Source organism: Pygoscelis adeliae, unplaced genomic scaffold (assembly GCF_000699105.1).
Source record: "Pygoscelis adeliae isolate BGI_AS28 unplaced genomic scaffold, ASM69910v1 Scaffold145, whole genome shotgun sequence".
NCBI lineage: Eukaryota > Metazoa > Chordata > Aves > Sphenisciformes > Spheniscidae > Pygoscelis > Pygoscelis adeliae.
Genome location: NW_008824866.1, coordinates 2,379,221 through 2,385,952, shown reverse-complemented (window position 1 = coordinate 2,385,952; position 6,732 = coordinate 2,379,221). Strand labels below are relative to the sequence as shown.

Below are 6,732 nucleotides of genomic sequence, written 5' to 3'. Positions count from 1 at the left end.
TCGTGCCCTGCGGAAGCACGCCTGCCGTTCAGCGCCGGTCCCACGGCCCTTCCGTCCGCCGGGACCGGGAAGCGGCGTGGTCTAACGCCGGGGCTGCGCGCTATAAAGGCTACAGTCAGTCGTGACAGATCGACGGGCCGCATCGTAGCGTGTGGATACCGGGATTTTCATAACACCCACCAGGAAACAACCCGCTTACTATAATAATACTTCCAGGCATTCCTTCAGGATAAAAAAATATCTGATTTTTATTAGCAAGGTGTGCGTGCTACGCGCGTGCATTTCTAATGTTTGCTGGAAAATGTATCGCCTTAAACCAAGTCTTCACATAAAATTGCACGTCAGGCTCTAAATTTCCATGGTCTAAACTAAATCAACGAATCGGAGAAAGAGAAGAACCTGCAGGTGTCAGGGAAGGTGCTCTCAAATACAAAAAGCAAAAACTAAGTTTGAAAAATGACGTACGCGACCGAAAGAGTCCGCAGGGTGGAAACAAACACTGTTTGAGATAGTGGCAACAGCTTCAAGCTTAACATGTTCAGCCTTGAAAACAAGGGAGCCTGGAAGGGGGGTGAAGGAAAGAGAAATCTAATTATAGTTTGAAGTATCTTAAGGCTATAAAGACCTAGGTATAAACTTGTTTGCTCTATGGGGAAAAAACCCGAAGCAGACACAAGCCGTATTCAAAACAAGAAATTCAAACTAAACAAAGGGAGACTTTTAACTGCTAAAAATCAATTAGCATTTAGAATAACAAGCACGTTTGGAACCATTTCTGAGACTCGGCTCGTCTGTACCACCTAACAAAATTGCGACCAGTCCACTTGGCTGGAATTGCTTTCAAGCCAAGATTAAATAAAGCATTTTTTAGTCTGAAGCCCATTACACTAGAATTTGAGAAACAAAACAGTCATGTGGTTAGAAGCACTGTATGAAAACCATCACTTTTAAACACCTAATCCTTCCCTATTTCCTCACACTTTGCTCTTTATTAATATTAAGAGTAGAAAGCTGGTGGTTATCTGTGTTCTTTAAAATTGATGCACTTGGTTATTCTTCAGTAACTGTCAAAAAAAAAAAGGAATATGCCTCAGGTACTTTAGGCCACTGGCAGTATCAGAATTGAGTCACAGGTGAGCCTACGTTGTACCCTCTGATGTTGAAGCAGTTGTGCAGTGCCCAGTCTCTTGACTTTTTAGTGACAAAAAGAAAGAAGTCAGTGTTAGGTTGCGTGACTGAAGGCGCCTCCCTGCAGACACAAAGAGCACAGATGAACGGTGTCAGGCAGAGGAACCCCAAAAAGCCGAACGAAAGAAACTGAGTCCTCAGTCCAGCTGCTCCCAGGGCTGTCAGAAACACGAGCAGCCTAGTGGGCCGGGGGTGAGACCCAGGCCGACGAGTCCACGGGAGAGGCTCTCTGTAAATCACCTTGCAGACTGAAGGAGGGGGGTTACTGCCCACTGGGGTATGGGACTCATGATGAGATGCCAAGAAGAGTATTTGGGGATTGCAGAAAGCATAGTACGGGATATTTAGAGGAAGAACCAAAGGCAAGAAGAGGGAGAGATGGAAGTGGTTTGGGACAGAACAAGCATAGGAAAATACTGGGGAAAAACAGGGTAAAAGAGGCCAAGTGCATGTAAACAGATGGCTGCTCAGTATGGTTGTCCAGCCATGCCCTGCGCCTTATCACTGAAGTTTGTCCTATCTTGTAACTATTTTCCTGGGTGAAGGGAATATCTACTCTGCGTGCATGACTGCATGGATGTGTACATGCCAGCAGCTGGAGTTGTACCATGGGTCACAGAGGCCCAGGTGCTTGGGGCGCCAGCAAGCAGAGAGGCCAGAGCCTGTGCATGCTGCCTGGGTACCCATGTCAGTGTGCAATCGCTGGCAAACACCAAGCTGGACTAGCCAGCAAGTTGGCTAAGATGCTTGGGAGCCAAGAATTGGAGCAACCGTGAGTCCGGGCCAGATACTGGAGACACCACAAAGTCTGAGATTTGGCTACTGGAGGGACAAGGATACCTGGGGACTGGCCACTGGTCATAAATCCGGACCAGCTGCCAGAGAGACCCAGTGCAGGTTTGTGGGGCAACAGGGGATCCAGGGACCGGCTACTGAGCAGAATAAGAGTCTAAGGCCACTTGCTGGAGGGATCCATATTGTATACGTATGTATTTTCCACAAACAGGCTGTCATCCTAGTCAGCCAGTGAAGGGAAAGGATGAGGCCATTGATGCTGCTTGTGTGTGCATGAGTGCTTGCATTTTCCATATGGCTGGCCGTATATATACATACGTGTGCGTGTGCCTCTTGGGAATATATCCTCAGCCTCACTGCGGGCTGGATCTGGCCACAAGGAGCTGCAGCAGCCTTCCTCTATACTGGGCTACCCGATGCAGCAACTTCTAATGTAGACCTATTTAGACTTGTATTACTTTATCACCTTACTGCTTAATGTTGCTAGAGAGGCCAAGTTTCCACACTAATGCAATTACAGCAAAATACCGCTACAAAGACTTCTTTTGAGCAAGTGCCTGAAGGAATCAGTCTGAATTACATATTGTTCTGCAGGAGTGTAAAATAACCCTTGTAAAAATGAAGCTGGCTGCCAACCAAGATATTTTCCCTTTTCTTTTTTTCCTTTTTTAAAATAGCTCTGCTCATCAGCCTAAGGTCATATCAGTACCTGGATGAGAAATCACAGAAGGTGAGAAGCCTGGATATTAATGTTACATATAAACTTCTTTGAGCTAAAACAATAGGTGTAGTTCCAAGACGATTACAAAAAAAGAAATGTTGCCACAGTCCACCCTTCATCCTACACCTTCCACCAACACTAGCATTTATGCAACACGGTGCACAGCCAGTTCAGGGAGATGATCCAGCTACAGACTAATCAATTTTTTTATTTTTTTGGGGCAAGCATAGAGTTTAATAATGAAAGTCAACATAAATGTGGGACATTGCCAGAACAGGAATTTCTGCCTCCCCCCAACCCTGTCATGTTCCTACCCCTTCACTGTGCTGATATAAGCACTCACAAATCTTCTGAGCAAGTCAGATCAAGGAACTGATTTGTCTGCAAATTAATCATTTTTTCTGAGCTGGGTTAGTTCTAACCACCAGCAGCAGTTCCCTGATCCAGTATGCCACAGGACAAATAACTCGCACAAAAGAAATCCATTGAAAAAGTTTCTTCAGCCTCTATCTGGATCATTTTAGGAATATGGTTTGCAGTGCACCCTACAAAAACTTGTATTAGCATCACTGAGGGGACAGCAAACCACAGGGATGAGATTCTGGCCACTGCTGAAGAACAGTCATACATGCACCCATCACATCACTTCACTGCCTTCTATACCTCCTGTTTTAATCCTATGCGCAAGGCAGAGCTCATTTTTCCTTCATATTTTCAAGGCGGAATTCACTAATCTATTCAGAATTCTGGAAAGAAAAAAGTCTTGGATGCAGCTTTTTTTTTTTTAATTTGCTTCTTTCCTTTAAAAAAAACAGATGTTTCCCAATTTAAATGTCAATAATTAAAAACCCAGTTTTCAAGTGAATGAAATCTTCGTATTTGGAAGTTCATGAAAAATGGGAGCTGTGAGAGTAGATCAGAGTATTTTTCTAGGGAAAGGAAAATTAGCATGACTTAAAAAACCAAGCAACAGCTCCTTGCTAAGGTTGGAGAACTTCAACAATTGGGAAGAAAGACTCAAAACTAGAGCTAACAGGTAAGTTCAGGTTTTTGCTGTGGAAAAGTCTAGAATTAATACAAAAAAAAATTATACAAATACTGCATCCTGGAAAGCGATCAAGAGATGAACAAATCACAGCTATAATACAGTAGCCAAAAGACTATGAATTGCTGAAAAAGCTCAATGGGCCCAAATTTTACAAGTGACAGATTTGTATCATGGCCAATAACTGCATCAAGTGGCCGATGTAAATTTAGGCACATTATGAGACAAAACACCCTGTAAAGGAGAATGTCTTAAATCAGGGGAGCATATCTTGGATGGAGAGGAAGGATCCTTTGTTACACAGAACTGAGGAAGAATCCCTCCATGACAGACTTAAAAAAAAAAAAAATCACTGTAAGGTACATGATTCAAAGACAAAAAACATCTACAGTAATTAAGGATGCCATAAGAAAAATCATATCTTGAAAGATGTAGTTTGGATCAGACAGCAAACTTGAATGTTGAAGGGAATGACACCGGCTTAAGTGATTCAGGCTGGGACCTTCTAGTGCGAAAAAAAAAAATCAACAGATAAAGGATTGCTAAACTCTGTGAAAGCGCTCTGCCCACAAAGCGGTAGCCCCAGAATAAGTCTGAAGGACATCTGTTCTTATTTAATAATGTGCAAGCAAACTAGCTCTGCAGAGACCTGGGTTTAGCATTTGCAATCGCCTAGGAACCTGAAAATCATAAGAACAAGAGGACGATTGCAAGATTTGAATCAAAGCTGAAGTGAAACCCTGATACCCCTGTGCTTATGAGAAACTGTAAGAAGACTCAGCAGCTAGGATGGGCTATGTTACACATCACTGAATATGGGGTATACTGGCAGTGGAAACATTTGGCAAGTATTGAGGCAGTTGCTCGCTCTTGCAAATGATTTTGGCAGCTGCATAAGATGACTTGAGAGTGTCTATAGGTAGCAAGGACTGCAAAAGTTCCATTAGGTCATCATATAGTCCTCTTCACTGACACAACAGCAAGACAGTGCCAAGTCATTCGATATGCCTGTCTTAAGAGCCTGCTGCAGCAAAGGGTGGTGAGAAAGTTTTCAAACTCTTTGAAACTCCAAAGTTCTCTCATAGGGACAGTTGTTTCATGGGTAATTTCCAAAACTAAGGGTTGCAGGCATTATTAATTATGGAGAGGATTGAGGATGACAAAGTTTTGTGAGCCAAAAGTTGCAAGACAATGTCACCTGGAAGTTACAGTGCTCAAATACAATCTCTCCAGGCTTTTTAGAAATACTTTTAGATCATTTAAGTTGTGTTTCAAATAGCTTTCTCATTTAACTTGATTTTTTTTCGTCTTCAGCAACGCTTTTACCATCAATTTTGCACTTTCTTGTCCTTATCCTTGCTATACCTGAACCTCTCAGACCACTCCTTTCCTTTCTCCTGCACAATTATTTCTAAGCATTGCTAAACCTCTGTCCTGCATTGGGGGCAGGGAGAACAAGGGGGAGCTTCACCTTTTTTTTTCTGCATCTATTTCTGTGATCACCATCTAGCATGTATTAACTTCTAACATCTAACAGTTCTTACAGCTGCTGCAAGAACAAGGGTGCGTGTATCTCATGACAAGCACAGAAAACACAGAAGTTAATGATGTAATTGTTACCTTTATACCACTCATTGAAACTAGCCTGAATTACACATGGCCTACTCCAGAGCTCTTATCAGCTAAAATTCCAAGCATAAAAGCTAACTACACTTCTGTCCCCTCTGCTGATGTAAGGCGTTCTCTCAACATTTAGCCCACTGAAATGGGAAATATTCAAATTAGACACTTAAAATGCACCCCATGCCAAATTTTAAAGAATTTATCTTCATCTGAGTCTGACATTCTAGGGCCCACACATTCAGATCTGCAACCATCCTTCAAACTAAGTTTGGCTTAAAGCTACGTGACTCTTAAATTATAATACTAAGTGACTATACAGCACCATGAATTAGCTATTTACTTTAAGTCATGTTCTTAAAAAAAGCTAAGAGCACCCTTCTTTACAAGTGTGTCCGGTTCCTAATACATGCTCGTATCTTCTCTGATCCTCTCTTCCAACAAGCTTTTTGATGACTCATCAGAAGCAGCTGAGAAATACAGAAAGATTTAAAATTATGATTTTCTCAGAATATTTTGCTTAAATTCTTAAATCCCCATTAGCAAGATAGCCTCTAGAAAAAGAAACAGTGTAAGAGAAGCCAAGTTTCTGCAATTCTCCCATCTTTTCATAGAGAGATGAAAATTTTGGAGATTATGCTTTTAAATACTAACCTCATGCACTATTCCCTGCATTTGACATAGGAGCAGCTTTCTCCGTTCTTCTAATTTTGCTCAGCGGATATTTTGAGGGCAGCGAGACAACCATCTTACCACTGTCTTGTTGATTTTGGGAAAGTCATATTGTGACAAAGCTTCTGTTTCAGGGGAAGACTTAAGGCCCAAAGCCAAAAGCTGGGACTGAACTCTAGTTATGCTGGCATGGCAACAAAGGGGATCCAAACGATAAGCATAGCCACAGAAAGATTTGGCAACTATCTTTGAATGGATCCAGGCCAAGTCTGTAATAATACTCATGATAACTCAAAAAAAACCCCTTCCAGTTCCTTTCAATAAGGCATTTCTTGTCCCTCCACCCAATACTACATTCTCTCCATCTTCCCTTTAATCCACCTTCATATCTATTGGAGATAGGAGGGTTGGGGAGGAAAAAAACCAACCCCCACAGCCCAAACTAGGACTTTCCAAAGGATGGGAGAGCAGAAGAGAAGAACAGCTGAGAAATTTAGAATAGCCATTTATTTCTCTTTTGCCCATCTTCACTCCTTACACACACACAGCCTGATAATAAATTTTGATAATCAAGAAGAAAATAAGAAGAAACTATGTGTACAATTTCTGCAAATCATAGAATCATAGAATAGAATCATAGAAGTTTTAAGGGTTGTCTGAATTTCTTCTGGTCCAACCCCCCTACCCCCCT

General features: G+C 42.1%; 1 protein-coding gene across 1 annotated transcript in view; it reads right to left on the bottom strand.

The window, feature by feature from the left end:
• The window catches only part of RAD54B (RAD54 homolog B (S. cerevisiae)), a 65,855-nt gene that overhangs the window by 47,172 nt on the left and 11,951 nt on the right, over nt 1-6,732 (bottom strand). The window lies entirely within an intron of this gene.